The 16,726-nt window shown below is 44.4% G+C and overlaps 1 protein-coding gene across 2 annotated transcripts in view; it reads right to left on the bottom strand.

Annotated features, from left to right (window-relative positions):
• LOC120495753 (high mobility group protein HMGI-C-like) overlaps window positions 1-16,726 on the bottom strand; it is a 53,246-nt gene that overhangs the window by 23,355 nt on the left and 13,165 nt on the right. Inside the window, exon 2 of one of the 2 annotated variants that reach the window (XM_039695590.1) lies at window positions 8,612-8,706. The exons of the other annotated variant lie outside the window; for it this stretch is intronic. The gene's annotated coding sequence lies outside the window, so the exon portion shown is untranslated. The remainder of the gene's footprint in view (window positions 1-8,611; window positions 8,707-16,726) is intronic. 2 annotated transcript variants of the gene reach the window in all.

Raw genomic sequence — 16,726 nt, forward strand, 5'->3', positions numbered from 1 at the left:
GAAAATCTAATTTTAAAACTGCTGGGAAATCTATTTTTAGGATCTTTTTTCCTTCCACCTTCTTTTCTGCACACTTCAATTGCACTTCAACATTCTGGCAGTACCGTTCTGAGATCTCAGGTACTTCCACACCACTTCTCTCCTCCATAACTTCAGCTGCATCACTCTAAGCTCTGGCAGACCATTTATTCTCCACAACTTCCTCAGAGGAAAAGCCCCAAGGACTCCCAAGCAGATACATATCCACCAAAACACCTCTCTGCTAGGCACACATGGATTTATTAAAGGTGCCAATAATAGTGTGCTGATAGGACTGTGCCAGAGAAACAGGACTGAATAAGGGGGAGCGACAGAAAAGTAGAAATGGGTTGCAAAAGAGCTGTTTATACAAGCCTTCCTGATAAGGGCTGATTTTTCTCCTAAGTCCAGGGGTGCATGCAAGACTTAATCTTTATGACCTAAACATTACATACACCTTGCACAGAGATAAGGTGCAGAGCTCATGGCTGTAATGATGCACATAAAAGAGAAGAAGCCTACATGACAGGAACAAGTCCTGCTCAGCCCTCCCAAGTGACCTTTGGATGGGGCCATGTGCTAACGTAGGTAGGAGCTGGCATGCTAGTGATAAAACACTGTCCACTCCAACACTTCCCCCAGGTTCTTTAAGCCACAGATTAATGGGGATTTGCAGACAGCAAATTCAGTATATTTAACATCCAGTAAGACTATGCAGGTGCTCTGAAGTCCACATTGAGCCCTGCCCCTTCTAACTCCCCGTGCTCACTTTGCCCCCTCACACAGCTCTTACGGAAGGCCCTGGGCTGCAGGGACAGATGACACAGGGCAGTCTGTAAGCAATGGTGCAAGCACAGCAATCAAGCATGCCACACCTTCAAATCAAAAGGAAGAGAGGTCTCCAGAAGGGTCTTATCAATTTCCAGCTATTTCTAGCCAGTCTCCACCTTTGCAGCTGCCAGTTGTGATGAGCCAGGCTGGCTGCCAGTTACCCAAGCAGAAGAATCCCAGATGCCTACAGAGATCAAAAAGATTATCATGCATGTATGGCATAAATACCAGTGAGTGATTCATCTGGGTGAGGAAACTCCCTCCACAGCCAAACATCTATTTGGAGGCTGGGCCAGCATAATGAATGCATAAATTATCACACAAGATTTTACCTAGGGGGACTTTGTATTCCCTTTTCAGCAAAGAAATTCAGATAGGAAAGCAGTATTCCTCAGGAGAGATGATTCTGCTGTACATGAGAAAAATCACCCTACCACAGAAGAGGTAAGAACATTCATGATGGCTCAAGCCAAGGTTTTCTTTGGAAACCCCTTGTTCTTGTGCAGAGAAAGGCAGTCAACAGCTCTTCCACCTTCGCTATATTTCTCAGACATTCTCCTCCAAGCTGAGGACAGTTTCTCATTCAATCCTATACAGAAGCTGTAATTGGAATTTTCCCATGCCTAGTATACTCCTTGAGTATGAAGAAAACAGAACCATGGGTTGTATTCAAGGTGAAAGCACATCAGGCTTTTTTAACTAAAACAAACAAGCCAGCCAAAACAAGACTGAAACCAAACACCACCCCTCTCTCCAGAACCGTGCAACAGTATTTTCCTGGTTTAGTACTTTTTTTTCTTCTTAGCTTCTAGTATTTGATTTGTCTCTCTTAAGCTGATCCTTTTACAAGGTTGTATGACATAACCCCAAGTTCTCTGTCAACTCCAAGCCCATGATTTTAGATGGACAACAATCCCTATTTTTCTGCACACCTCATTTCACATTTATTTAGTTGAAATTTCATCCACCATTTCACTGGCCAGCCGTTCAGTCTCAGGATTTTTCAACAATACTTCACCATCATCTTTGCTGCCTTGAAAATTTTTATTTTAATAGGCTAGTCTGAAGACTCACTCTCCCTGGTTTTGGGTCATTCCTGTATAGGTTCAACACTAGAAATCCCAGCACTGAATTGTGAAACTCTCTGGCAGCATTCTCCCACTTTGTTTCCAATCTCTTTGCCAATTATTTGTACATCTCAGGACCTTCTCTCCTTTGCACTGTCCGCACATGTTCCCAGTAAGGTATTCTGAGCTTTGTCAAAAACCTTACAGAAATCTAGTACCAGCTCTTTCACTCTTCTCAACATTCTTTTCAAAGAACTCCAAGAGGTTTGCAAGACAAGCATCCTACCTCCATATAAACCACACTTTGACTTTTCCCAAACTGATCGTGTTTATCTCATTGTCAAACATATTTTTGTCTATTACAGCTTTTACTAGTTTATGTACTACAGATGCCAGGCTTCCAAGCTCTTGGATTCCTGGATTCTCCCAAACCTTTTTTAAAGATTAATGTTATATTTACCCACTCTCCATACTTCAGGTGCCAAGAAATTTTTTAAAGCAATGTTACACACAGCCTTTGGCAATGCAGCTATTTCATACTTGAGTTCCTCAGACCTCAGGTGAAGCCTTCCAGTCCTGGCAATCTGTTAGCATTCACGGCTGCTCAAATGTTGGATTCTGGATCCAGATCAGAAACCTGTTCTGCCAGCATTTTATGTTCTGTCACAAAGTGGGGGAGCAAGAAGGTGCTATCAACACCCTCAGCAAGCAGCCAGGGGGAGCTCAGAATGCAAGGAGGCCTAGTGAGAGCTGGATGTAAAGCCCCACACACACCCTCCTACACAAAACCCTCGCACATGCCCTGTGGGGGAGGGTGGGACTCACTACACGTGTAAGAGGTACAGTGATCACTGCACTCAAGACCCAACAGAGGAACTGCATGGCACCTACCCAGTTCAGATCCACAACAGGCCTTATGCTCCCCCCATCACAGAGCAGCAGCAGTCACAAAAGGGTGTGTTTCCAAATAAGCTAATTGTCCAGCCATTTGGCCAAATGAAGCATGTTAGTAAGTGGGTGGTTATTGCAGAACAGACACATTATCACTCACCTCAACCCTTACAGCCTGATCCAGATCACATCAGACAGCAGGGCCCTGGTGTGGTCCTTGCCAGCCACCACACCAAGGAGCTAAAACACATGGACAAAGGTAACATGGTCAATGAAAGAGAAGGGAGAAGTCAAAGGCTGGGTTTATTAAGTCTTCACATTAAGGGCTGAAAGAGGAGGTGTCACTCCACTGAAAAAATGCAGATGTGAAGATGTGCACACTTCAGCTTATGTGCCAAGACAGTTGGGGCAGAAGTTGTGATCAAGACAGAGCTTTACTTGTCTTCCCCACTCCTCCATCAACCCCAGATACAGCCATGATCAAGACAGACAGCAGCACAGTCCATTGGTACAAACACGGCCAGTTATCCCCAAGCAACATTTCATAAATGGGATAGAATAAGGTTAAAAATGAAAAAGTCTCACTGTATTGCACTCCTCTGCCATGAATGGCACCCTCAGCCTTGCTGATCTCCCAGAAGCACACAGCTGCTTGAGGTCCAAGTTACTTCACACCCCAAGGCTTCTAGGATGAGTCTCCTGGCCTAAACAGAACAAGCAGGGGAAAGACACAGACCAAGTGCAAGGCACCTGCAGAAGGACTCAATAGGTTTTAACTCACACCTCAAAACAGATGTCGTTCTTTGGTTGAAGAGTGTTGCAAATTTGGGTGCCAAAAGATGGCTGCAGTTAGAGTATTAACTTGTATTTCAGCTTGACAGAAAACCCAGAAAAACCTCCAGGTTGTATGAAGACAATTCCAGCAACACAGCTTGAGCTTGAAAAGGATGAGACTTGAGGAGCTGCAGTGTCAAATGAGATTGGGCCCAGGTCTCTGCACTATGATTTACCCTGCCATCTGCCCAGGACATTGCCACAGGCTGCTGCCTTTGCCCAAGTGCAGGTGCCGTGCCACCCCTGAGAGAAGGGACCTCTCCAGCTGCAGGAGGCCCCTGCACCCAGCTACTTTACTTCCTCCCTAAGATTGCCCCCTCTCCCATCCCTGTCCTCACTGCTAGTATATTTTATTAATTCTCTACAAGTCTTTCCTTTTTCGCACCAGAGGCTCTGGGAATTCATCATTCCTCCAAAGGAGTCTAAGGAGTCTATTTGCCCCATCTCTCCAACACATGCACTTCACGTGTATCCCCTTATTCCTCTGTCTAACCACACTTCATTTTCCTTTTTTTTTTTTTTTTTTTTTTACCAGGGCTTTGATTTCCTCTTTTTCCAAGGACTTCACATGCCATGCATTTCATTGTTTTTAATCTCACTGACAGGATCACAACTGCTGGGAAGTCGTGCCTCTTTTCCCTCTTCTGATCTTAAACAAAATCAGTGGCTTTCTATCCAGAAATCAGTCCTGAATATTACAGCTGATCAGATGCAGCAGCCACTGGCACCTTGTCACAGGCAGATAATGCAGAGACAGGCAAGTTCTTACTCTTTCACCCTGCTTCTCTAATGGGCAGATCAAAAACACTAAATGTGTGACAGAAATGAAAATAAAGTATCTGGGCTCCTCAAGATGTATTCATTAACCAGGTGCTAGGTTTGCGAGGGATTTCAGTGGCTTGGGGTTTGAGATACAGGCTTTGAATTTTGATAACAGCGGTGCCATTTCAATCGAGGTAGAATTCAGATTCTACAGATATGAAAAGTGTTCATTAAGAAGAAAAGAAAAGGAAACTCAAAGAAAAATCCTGCAGAAAAATCCATCTGTTTTGAAACATCAGCTCAGCCACAGCAGGAAATGAAGTCCTCAGTCTGTTATCCGGCTTTGGACCCTACTATGCCAGGAAGAAAGGAGAGGCCAAGGCATGGAGCACCAGAAGGTCTGTATGCTTTAAGTGCCCGTGGATTAGTTTGAAGTAAAGTAGTTCTGGTTTTGGAAAGTCTTGTGCTAGGCAACAAGATTGAATAAAAGAAACTAGTTTTGCAGATCGCTTGAAAGCTGAGGAAAATGGGCAAACATGTTTGACAAACCAACCTGTTTTCCTAACAATTATCTCCAGTTCCTGGAGAGTTTCCTCTGGGTTTATTAGAAAGCTAGCAGCATCTGGCTCCTCGGAATCAAGTCCATCTCTTACCTCTGCACTATTCACTTGGCTAACCTGGGTGGCCTTTAAAGCCTGATGTCTGCTATCCTGCAGGCCACCAGGAGATGGGAAAGGTTCATTTAAAGGAGAGATGAGGAGAGGTCAAACAGGAAGGGGCAGAGGGGAGCTGACAAGCACCAGTCATGCATGTTGGAGCCCATCTACAATGTCAAACCCTCTTCTGAAGGAAATCAGATGGAGAGCAGGCTTGGGATTCATTTGCAGGAGAACAATTTGCTTTTTTAATCTGGTCCTCCATTCCTATAGGACACCTGTGACGTGATATCCTCCTCCTCATCTGTCTCTGACTCCTGATCCAAGCCTTCCTTCTCCCCACAGAAAGCTGCACCATCCCACCTTCTCTCCTGGCTCCTACCTGTGCCCAGAGAGCCCAGGCACAGGCACTTGCTGTGACTCCTCATTACTGCTCAGAATTTTCCATTGCCCTCTGCAGCCCCCATGGTTATTATACTCTCATTGCCCGGGCAAGTGAGCTCAATCTTCGCTTTTCTGATTTTCTATTGTCTGTTTATTAGATGGGCCCTTTGTGAACTCAGCAGTTCACACTCTCCTGTGGTGCCAAGTGTAAAATTAATATTGACTAAAAAATCTGGGCACTTCTTTCTGGCCAGAACGGAGACATTTCAAATTAATGGGAATGTAAGAGTGTTTCACACCCACTGCCATCCTTCTGAACCCTCCAATTCTTGCAGCACATATGTAATTACAGGCATTAACTCTTAATGGGCCCTGTGTGTTCCAGGTGGGTGGGTGGGTGCCTCCCTCAGCCAGCCCAGTGCCCACACCCAGGGCTTGCTGCTCTCCTCACCAGCAGTAGTGGTGCTGTGTCAAACAGCTGCCTGGTCCTGCTCGCTCCTTCACAGGCAGGCAAAGCCATTGCCTCTTCCCTTATGGAATATCCCAACAGCCTAATGAGGTTTGGCTGAGGGCTGTGCTGGCACCCAGCAACACAGCCCAAGCCCTACTGTCCACCTTGCTGCTGCTGAGCTCCCAGGTTGGGCTGGCACAAATGTCTCAGAGCATGGAGATGGGTCTGTGTCCATGGCTTCAGTTCAGCTCTCTGCCTGAGAGATGACTGCCAGTAACTGAGAGGACAATTACTGACAAATCTGGTAGGCTATTTATTTACCCCCACACAGCAGTAGCTACCTGGTCTACAGCTGAGACCACAAGCTTTTTTGCTAAGCATCACCAAATAGCTCCTAAAGAGACGACAGAACCTTCTGCTAGCTCAGAAATTTCTGAGAGGAAATCAGCCAAGCACGGGCTGCAACTCTTGGTGGGGACACCCATGCCAAAGAGTCCAGCTCCTGTGTCTCTCTCCAGACACTGCCCTGTTTCCATAATGAAGTGCTAGGATTTTCTATGTGGCATATCCCCCTCAGGCAGTTATGGCCAAGTAATAGATTTGGGGTTTCTACTTGGGGATCAAAACCCCCCAAGGAGGTCAAGAAACACAGTCCAGGGAGGAGAAGAGGATTAGAGAGATGTTGAACATGCAGTTATAACTTCAGGCAAAAGGAATCTTGCTCTTGCATTCCTCGAACATCCTAACCCTATATAGCCAAGAGCTCTTTTCCAGCCTCTTAAAACAAACATACAATGTAGTTACACCATGTAACACCATTACCATTATTACCTCTGTGCACCTGCATGGCAAGTGTAAGAACAGACAGTTTGGACTTTATTAATTCCAGCCCTTCAGGTTGTTGCCAACATGAATCATTTGAGAAACACTGAACAACAAACAAACCATTTATTTGTTCCTGTTTTCCTCACTTTCATTAACTGTCCCTACTCAGACCATGCCTGCTACAGAAGATTCCAATATCACTGCTCTTACTTTCAAAATGAGGATAATACTGAATAAAACTTTTGTTCTCCAGTGGAACCAAACTAATGACAGAGGTCTGATATGAATCTCTCCTGGTTCCCTTAGACACATTGTAGATTTCTGTCCCTCTTATAAATGAAGGAATGCTGGAACACTATTGCACATAGGAGAGAACCAAGGCACAGAGAGGTACTTATCAACTCACATGTCACTGGACAACCAGGAACTGAGCTCCCACCTCCAGCTAGGAGAGATAAAGAATCTCCTTTTTTAAATAGAAAGAACACATGGTCTCTAATGCTTCACCTGTGGACACTTAAAATAATTGGATCTGGACAGATTAAAGACAAATGGCAGTTGCTCAGATGAATATAGTGTACTATATGGAGCTATGAAAACTGCCAAAATACTTGATTTTCAGATTATACCAGCCATAAAAAAATATGGATCACAGAACACTGTCAGGAGAGGACAGCAAATGCTTTCCAAATGAAGTGTCAGAGCAGGCACTAACAAAACTGCACCTGCTAAGCAGGGCCATGTGCAGTGACCCTCCTGCCCAGCATGGCCGAGCTGCAGGTGTACAGCCACAGCTCCCACACAGGCAGCACAAGGCTCTGCAGCAGCACAGATCCACGTGGGCTTCTGTCCTTCCCTTCCTACAAAGGTGGAAAATTTCCAAGCGTGCAATTGAGTTCAGCTTTCCTCACACCACAAATAACGGGCAAGACCAACAGTGACAGGTTTTGAAATGCTCATCCTCTGGCTCACAGGAAGATCTATTATAGTGAAGGCACAGAGAGATAAAAGCCTTCATGTCCTGTGAAGAATTTCACTTTACTAATCCAAAAATTAAAAACCTTGTCCTTAGAAAAAGATAGCAGGTTCTTCTTTGTCTTGCAAGATCTTTACTAAAAAGGAAAAATCATGGACTCCAAGCTCTCCACCTCATTAGGATAAATCAACTTAAGAGGCATATTCTTCTCCTATGTGGTCCTGTACAACCTACAAATCATATTGGCAAATTGGTGGCAGATCAGGTGAGGACAGGCTGGAAACTGCTACCTAGGGTACAGCCCCTTGTGGGGCAAGCTAAACAGCCCTGCTGCACACCTGACAAAAACCTTTCCTTGGTCCTTCATGTCTATGCTTAAAATCTAAGAAAAGTGCAGCTTTGAGAAGACAGGCCCAGCCCTCATGCTAGAAAAAACATGTATGTCAGTTTTCATATTCAATGTGTGAGTAGTCTCCAGGAGCATCAACCAGAGCAGGAGTGGGAGCTCCTGAAACATGTTGTTTGTATTGAAATATACCTTACCACATGGCAATTTTCCTTCTTCAGATGAAGCCAGAAAGGTAAGGAACACAGTACCTATGCTTGGTATGACTATCTCCACTTAACACCAACAGCTGAGACTTCACATTATTTCATTTGCTAACTGATACTTGCCTCAGTTTTTCAAAAAATGGCCACAATGACCATTATTATTGTGCTATTTGTCTAATAAAAATGTAAAAGGCACATTTTACTTAGCAGTTATTTATGACTGTGATGAAGATAAACTTCTTCAATAACCACTCAGCAATCATTAAGGCATGTTAGAGTTTAAAGCTCTAGATTACAATAACCTTTAAAACCAAATTGTTTTCCTTTGCATTGCTGCAGGGCAGAGTAAAGGAGGTTAAGATACCTTAATTGCATTTCCACTCCTAGCATGTTTTTAAATCAGTCTTGGACTACTGTTCTGGAGTTTCTAAGGCTTCAGTTGACTGGATGCCATCTGAACTGCAAAAACAGAAAAAAAAGCCCCACCAAACTAACCAAGAAAACATAAGCATTTCCTGAAATTAAATCTCAGGCAACTGGGGTATGTCTGACACTCAGCAATGATGCAGTACAGAGGGTTAAACATCCATACAGAAAAGGACAGACTATCTCAGCTGATCCAGAAAGGTATGCCAGGTCATTCCACATCCAAATAGTCCAGGCCCCGAAAGTTTTCACCCTGACAATCCTGCTTCCAGCTGTGAGTGATTCTTCAGCAGCTCAGACATTTCTGCACTGCAGCACAGTGTTGACACCACTCACTGAGCATCCACTCACACCTTCCCCGTGTGGATTCACCAACCAGCCAAATTTTACAGGCAATTAAAAGCCATATTTTACAATGGGGGCAGGGATAAGGAGAGGCAGAGCAAAGTGTTCCTCTGATTCCCTGTAGAGTTCTGACACAGCAAGCTTGTGTCAGATACACTGAGCTCGGAGTGACACCTTACAAAGTGCTGCCTGTTAATTTAGAGGGCAGAAGTTGATCTCGATGCCACTGGCTGGAGGTAGATGACAGCACTTTTTGTTCTCTAAATGGGAGTGGTTGCTTCAAGCACAGGGGCACATGGACACTATTGGCAAGTCTGTTTCTCACCACAGCTTTAATAAAATATATGGGAGTGCAGCACTCACTCTCAATTTGTGGGAAATAGTTTGAAAGCTATTCTCTACCTCCCAGGCTCACGTGTGATGTGACTAGGATTTACAACCTCAGTTAACTTAACGTAGGTTTTCCAATTTGCATCTATTTCCTGAAAGATTCAAGCCTATGGAAAGTGGATGCTAATGTAGGAGCCTGTATTTGGATTGGTGAAGCAGATAATCCAAGATTAATTTCATCTGACAAAAGAAATCTATTATTACAGTGTCAAACTCCAGTGTGCAGCTAGTAGCTCTCAGCAAGGCTGGAAATGCAACTCAGCACCTGCATTCTTGCACACAGGTGCTACTGGAAAATGCCCAGGGCAATTGGAGTTATTCTGACAGGGGAAAAGTCCCTGGCCAGAACATTCTGTCTGATCACCTGGCTTCTGGATAAATGGAGCATTGATCTGGTGTGGACATTGCAGCAATAAGATTAAGCTGGCCACTGATGGGCACAACAGTCCACCGAGCAGATCCAGCTCCTCACCACACACAGAGCTCCATTACCTCTGCTGCCCAACATTCATCTCTCATTGTATCTTCAGAAAAGATGCTATGGTAATTTTAGCAATTATTGTAATGTTAGCTCTGACATTCAGAAGTGGTCACTAGTGTGATCTCTGGTTGTAGTGAAGATGTTTTCTTTCATCCAGGCCTATCTACATGCTCATGGAAACCCTACTGCAATACTGGCACGGCCCTCAGTCCCCCACTCCTGCATTAGAAACTAAGATTAACCCCAAAGCTTCTGCAGATGTGAGAAACAGGTCTCTCTGTGCTTCCTCAGCTGGGGAGGAAGAGAAGGAGTTAAAAGAACACCTGCACATGGACACACAAAGGCAAAATCCAAACAGCTGGTCATGCCAATAACACATTTTAAAGCTTATTAATATTTTTTTTCCCTGCATATTATGGGACTCCTCAATCTACCTGCCAGAACCAGGCTGTTGACAACACTCTGGGCAAGGCAGCAAGACAAGTTTTGTACTTCCTGGCTCTGTCCTGCCCAGCTGAGGTCAGTGGCAGCTCTGCAGCCACTTGCAGTGAAAGCAGAAATTTCAGCATTTATAAAAGTCAAAGTCTTCTACTGGCTTCCAATAAACCTCAGTGTTCCGCCCAGCGCACAATCCCAGAGTGTTTTAGCAACATTTACCACTTTACTCAATATTGTGTTTAGGACCAGCAGTTTGAAAAGAGATGCAACAGATGGAGGCACTTTCCTGGCTCAGCTCACTGCAATCTGATCAGGATGGCCTGGCAAGGAACAAGCCCTCCCTGGCTCGTGCAGCCCTGGAGAAGGGTTCCCAGTGCTGACAGAAGAGCCATTTGCGACCTGGCCATTGGGAACTGGACTGTCATCCAAACCCCATGGCAGCAGGGAAGACTGATTTTCAGTTACTGCAGTCGGTGACCAGTGAGAGCTGAACAAGTACTGAGGGAGGTAGGGTAGCACACTTCCACAAGTGAGCAGTTTTCAAAGCACCTTTGCCTCCTGATAACACCAGAAAGGCTCTTTCCTGTTGAGATCAGCTCCTATGGATCACTGATACAAGCCCATTACCTAGAGGAGAGAACCTACCAGAAAACACCCATAGACAAAAAAATTAATAAATATCCAGCAGCAGGATTAATACAATAAATCTAAACTATGGAATAGAAACTTTATAATTGGCTTTGTAACCCTGGTTACTGGGTGCAGACTATCTCAACCTCCTAGCATGACTCTGGGGATGTAAAGAGCACATGCACCCCCCCCTTGAGCAAGAGAACTTGGGCAAGCACAGAGAAACCTCAGTATGGAGCCACAGGATCTCCCAGTCCAGGTGATCCATGGAAAAGCATTCATGCTATCTGTCACTGACTGTCAAGAGTCCATTCACCTTCAGCACCCTGATTCTTTTAAGCTCAAATATTTCCACCTTCAGGGCAATGCAAAGCCTTCCTGCAACATTGTGGGGAGAGTGGGGATACCACCACCTTTCCAACCTCTCCTATGCAAACAGTTTACACACTAGAGCACAGGATTTATTCCTACCCATCCCAGCATGAATAATGCCAGACCTCAAGCAATCCATCCTTCAGAGTGTGGCAGAATGAGCTGGTTCAATGACCTACTGGGGTAGCAGTTGCCCCTTGATGATTACAGAAACAGAAAGTCCTGTCTGATCCATGTCCTGCAGCTGATCTGAAATCCCCATGCTTGCCTAAGAGAAGACAAAAGGATTCCAGGCTCAAGCCATCTGTGTTGGGGTCCTCACTCCTCATCTATGCCCCATGGTGCAGAGAAACATGTCATGAGACATGACACTGTCTTCCTCCTGTCGAGCTGAATCTGTTTCCTTGGAGGCAGCAACTCAGTGACGTGTCACAACCACATGAAGATGCAAAACTACCAATATTGTAATGATCCATAAGTCGCAAAATAAAGCTTCGCTCTTTTTGCTGGAAGCAACAAAGATCAGTGGAAAAAAACCCAAAAAACAAGGAGTCTCTCAGACTGTGGAGAAGGTAACAGCTCAGAAAATAAATCATGGGAAGGTAGGAATACTGGGGAAAGGCTTTTAAAATAACCCGCAACAGAAAAAAAAAAATCACCAGGGTCTGACAGAGATCCTCATCTTTCCTGAGTTTAGCTTTTGTGTCATGTTAACTCAGCTCCTTGTCAAAACAAGTTCTGTTTTGCTGCTGTCAGCACAGTGGGCTTAACGTAGCTTAAGAAAAACATTGCACATTATTCTTCATACTTCATATATCATCTCCAACAAGCCAGAGAGCAGAAAACAAGCTGCTAATGTGCAGCTGATTATTGGTGATCATGTAAGCAGACAGGTCCTGCGATGGAAGAACAGACTTTGCTGAGCTCTGGTTTTAGCTCTGCACAGAGTAACAGCACAGGGGGAGCCTTTGACTCAGGGAAACACCCAGGCTGTCAACCACAGGAACACAATGCATCATTTTCAGCACTAACAACTGCACCAGACAAGTCCCTTTTACTTGGTACCTACCCATTGTTAAAGAGCAACAAGGTTGTTGACCATACAAGACATTTTCACATGTAAAGACTATTGGCAACAATTTGAAAGAAAAGTCAGAAGAGTTGGGATGGAATAGACACTGAGAAAAAGTATACTGCTATTAAAAATGTCAAAGCAAAACCTGCCATTTGGTCTTTTCCTTTTTCAAACAGTTTGGCTGCTAATCTGTTAGAAGCAGCAAGTCACTCCATTCTTCAGAGTTATCTTACTTTGGCCAAATCCATTTCTCTGGATGGTATCTGTCTCTGCACATACAATAATTTAATACAGTTTCTGGCTTCAGTCACAGAATGTTAACTAATTACTTATTTTTGTTTAATTGCAGAAATCAGATCATTCTCCTAATAGCATGTTAATAAAAACTTGGGGGATACATCCCTGAAATAATACAGGTCAATTTTCTAAAGCATCAGCTATTTAACTTAGGAGTATCCCAGGAGACATGAAAATGATTCCAATACCAAAGTATTCCTGCCAGTGTTTCACTGTGCACTGTTTTCTTTTGCATATCCACCCTGTGAAAATATCTCATCATCATTCTCCCCTGGTACTCAAGAGAGATCTTGTACTGCTCTCAGCAGTCAGCATTATAGTCTTCATACTCTCTGCTGAGATTTGATGGTTCATTTCCTCTGCCCAGACTAACTTCAGCTTGTCAATATTGCCCTGCAGTTCTGTAAAAAAAGTACATGCAGAATATGCTTATTTGTACTTAGAGCAGATAGTTCATCTTGAAATTTCCTTACACAGCAAGCCAGTGGTGATAAAACAGGTTTAAACTACATATTATTAAACATTTCTTCCTTTTCAAAGCTTCCATGCTTCCAAATTCTAGGACTTTGCTGACAACATGCTCAATGTGGTCTCATTCTGCTCCTTTGGAAGGACCTCAGTGCAGCAGCAGTGTTTATTTCTCACCACTTTTCACCAGGCTGGGAGCTTAGCATGAAAAATTAAAAAAAATATAGGAACTGGGGTGTGGCACAGAAGGGGAGTTCTGTGTTTTCAAGTCCAGTCTGTGCTACTGCTAGCACTCATGTCCTGTAATTTATCAGCAATGTCCGAGACAATTAGTTTTTTCTCTCCCCTGCTCCTATAGGAAAGATCCTTCACAACTTCACTCTGATGGTTGGAAGCATTTTTGTTCTTTGCAGCCTCCATTTGCTGAGGACTAGATTGTATATTCTTATGCTCACATGTCCCTTCAGCTTAAATGAGGCAGCCCATCCCCAACCTTCTCCAAGGATGCATTAGTAGACAGCTTCCACACAGACCTGTCAGACTTTTTTTATTGCTAGCTACATTGAGTCAAATTTTTAGCATTCTCTTACCAGACTAGGTTTCTCTTAGCCAATCATCTCAGCTGCCCTCATTTCTCAAGCCAAATTCAGAATGTGAGATGGGGCAGTGGAACAGGGCACAAAAATGAACCTTAATCCTGTTGGATCCACCCTCTAGCTCCTCATTCCCATCTCTGTGCAGAAATTCAGGACCACCTGAGGTTCAAGACTAAAACCCCTTTTCCAGATGTTACAGATACCATCAAGAACCACTCTTCCCTTTCCCCACAAAAGATAAAGTACACTTTAAACTATACCATACTGGTGTTCCAGTCACTGTGTGGTGACAAATAGCCAAGAAGGCAGGAATAGCCAAGCTGGCTTCACCACTGCAAACAATGGGGTGGGTCTCATTAAGACATACAAACTCTGAGCAGCCCCCTCAGGACAGCATTGATCTGCTGGAACAGGCAGCACAGCAGAGTCTGTTGTCAGGGTATCCTCATTAAACCCCTTGTCACTTCACCAGACAGAGGTGATGTGAGCTCCCTGTCCTTCACACATGCTTGCTTCACCTCTTCTTTCACCCAGGTATTCATTAGGTCACAGATTGGAGAAGCTATTTCTTCTGTAGGATTTAACACCTCACCTTCCTGCTGCAAATTTTTTCACCTTATGTCACATCACTGAGAAAATCTGGTGATGAAATTGTTAAATGCATCATGCCAAACACTGTCAACCTGTAAAACCCCACTGGGCAGCTGCTGTACACACTTATCTCCATGCAGCCAGGCTCTGCCATCTTGCTGGCTTAAAAGAAATGTTAATTTTCCCACGTAGAATATAGAGATGGATTCAATTTCTATTCCTGCCCCTTTCTTCTCACTCATTCCATCACCGCTTTTCTCCCCCTTTCCTTTGTAGCCACATGCCTATAGCAAGAGCAGCATGCTGACAGACCCCTGAGGCCAACGAGTCCAAAGCTTTCCTGAAGCCACAAAAAGTTTCACCAGCTTACATTGGAGTAGGGCATGGAGTCAGGACTCTTGCTGATTGTGGTACATCCCTTTCCCTTAAAACAAGCTGCCTCAGTGCTAAAACCTGACTCATGTGGAGCTGACCCAGCCTCACTGCTGCACGCCAGATTAGAAACAGAGAGGGATCCTGAGCAGCCAGGAGGGACAGGCACGAGTGGGCACCTCACTCTGGCAGCCCTGTGCTCCAAGGCACTTTGCTGGCAGTAACACCATGGAGTCAGTGCTCCATTTCCTGCCTACCAGCAAAGCTGGTACCAGACAGCAACAGAGCAATGCTTGTGTCATCTTGCTGCAGCACAACATCCTGGCAATTCAGAATGCTACACCAAACAGCAAAGACGTTTTGCAATTAAGAGCTGGATGACAGGAAGCAGAAAGTTCGCACCTGCCACTGAGCCTTTCAGGCCAAACTGAAATAACCCTCTTGGATTTAATCTCTTCTTCCTAAAGACAAAGCCACGACTCATATGTTTCCATTCTGTTGATGACAGACAGATGATCTTGTCAGAAAGCCAAAGTCTTAAGTACTAAATTCCTGATTCCTGTTCCTAATTCTGTCACACATTGTCTGAGTCAAGTCATCCCATTGCTGCTCCTCAGCTTCCCCTCCAGGAAGAAGGGAGGGTTCTACTTCACTGGGCTCTAATAAGCCCCAGTCATGCAGTCTGGAATCCACCACTTCTACCACAGAGTAACTTGTTTTTGTTTCTTAACACTGGCAGGAAGGTGTTGTTATTTATACACATGCACACGGAGTACCCCTTCTGAGTAGCTGATCGTACTGAAGGAGGCAGGACAGAGCACAGGTACCATGAAAAGAAAACAGCAATGTTCTGGATGTCTTCATGCAGATCAGAGATACAGCGTCACCTCTCCCAGGATTCAAATCCCTTCTCTTTCCCTGTCTGGACTGGAGTGTATACCCAAAATTGCATTGGTCTACATTTAGGGTCTTTCACTTCCACCCCAGTCTTCTCCTCCTCTCCTGGATGTCCCTGCAGAGCTGTTCCATGCACACATACTACACATTTTTTGCTTTTATTCAGGTTATACTGTTCCAAGCACATCTACTACACATTTTTTGCCTTTATTCAGGATACACCGAACATAAATATCAAGCTGGTCAGGACAGAAAACCAATGATGTGTCCAGTTCTTCTAAGTGCAGCCTAAAAGGACAGTCTTAGCAAGGTCTGTGCTGCTAAACAGAGACTGGAGTTTTCATGCTAACTAGGGATGTACGGGTGCCCCAATTAACAACCGCTTAAAGGACGTTGTGATGATAATAAGCCATCACATGGAATAAACTGCCTTTCACTCAGTGTTACCACCTCTTCAGGGAAGTCAGGCTAAAATTTTGGATTTCAATTTAGTAAGGTGAAAGAGATTGTGCAGTTTGCAAAAAGAATTGTATGTATGTATTCTACAAGGAATAAAGGGATGCTGCTTCTGCAAGGAGTGGGGAAAGGAGGGAAATGGTATTTTTAAAAGCCTTAATGCATAGAAAAGCAGGATGGATAATGGCGAGTTCTTTGTGTCTCAAAGACCTAAGGGTACCCATGTTCTTGCTCATCTCAGGCACTATGAAATACTCACATGCAGGGGAATAATTTTGTCCCTACTTTTATGATGTTTTTGATTGCGCCGGTAGCATCTCCCACCCACCTGCAAACAGCCCCCTCCCCTCGACAGGGAACAGAGGAGGCTGTGCCCTGCCACACTCTGCTACCAATGAAACCAAAGAGCTTTCAGTGCTCAGAGAATTTCAGCAACATCTTCCATGGTCTAGGAAACAGAAGTCCTGTGCAAGCCCAACCCAATCCCTTGCTACAGCAGGTGTTTTTTGACAGATGTATGTGGGATAGCTCACTGCCTCTGCTGGAGAAGGAATCTTATTTTATTTTCCAACAAGCAAAACTGAGAGCTGCTAAACAAGCAAAAATAAGAACCACTTCTCTTAGAGACAATTCTGGCATCTAGGA

Source organism: Passer montanus, unplaced genomic scaffold (genome assembly GCF_014805655.1).
Source record: "Passer montanus isolate IOZ18808 unplaced genomic scaffold, ASM1480565v1 scaffold9, whole genome shotgun sequence".
Taxonomy (NCBI): Eukaryota; Metazoa; Chordata; class Aves; order Passeriformes; family Passeridae; genus Passer; species Passer montanus.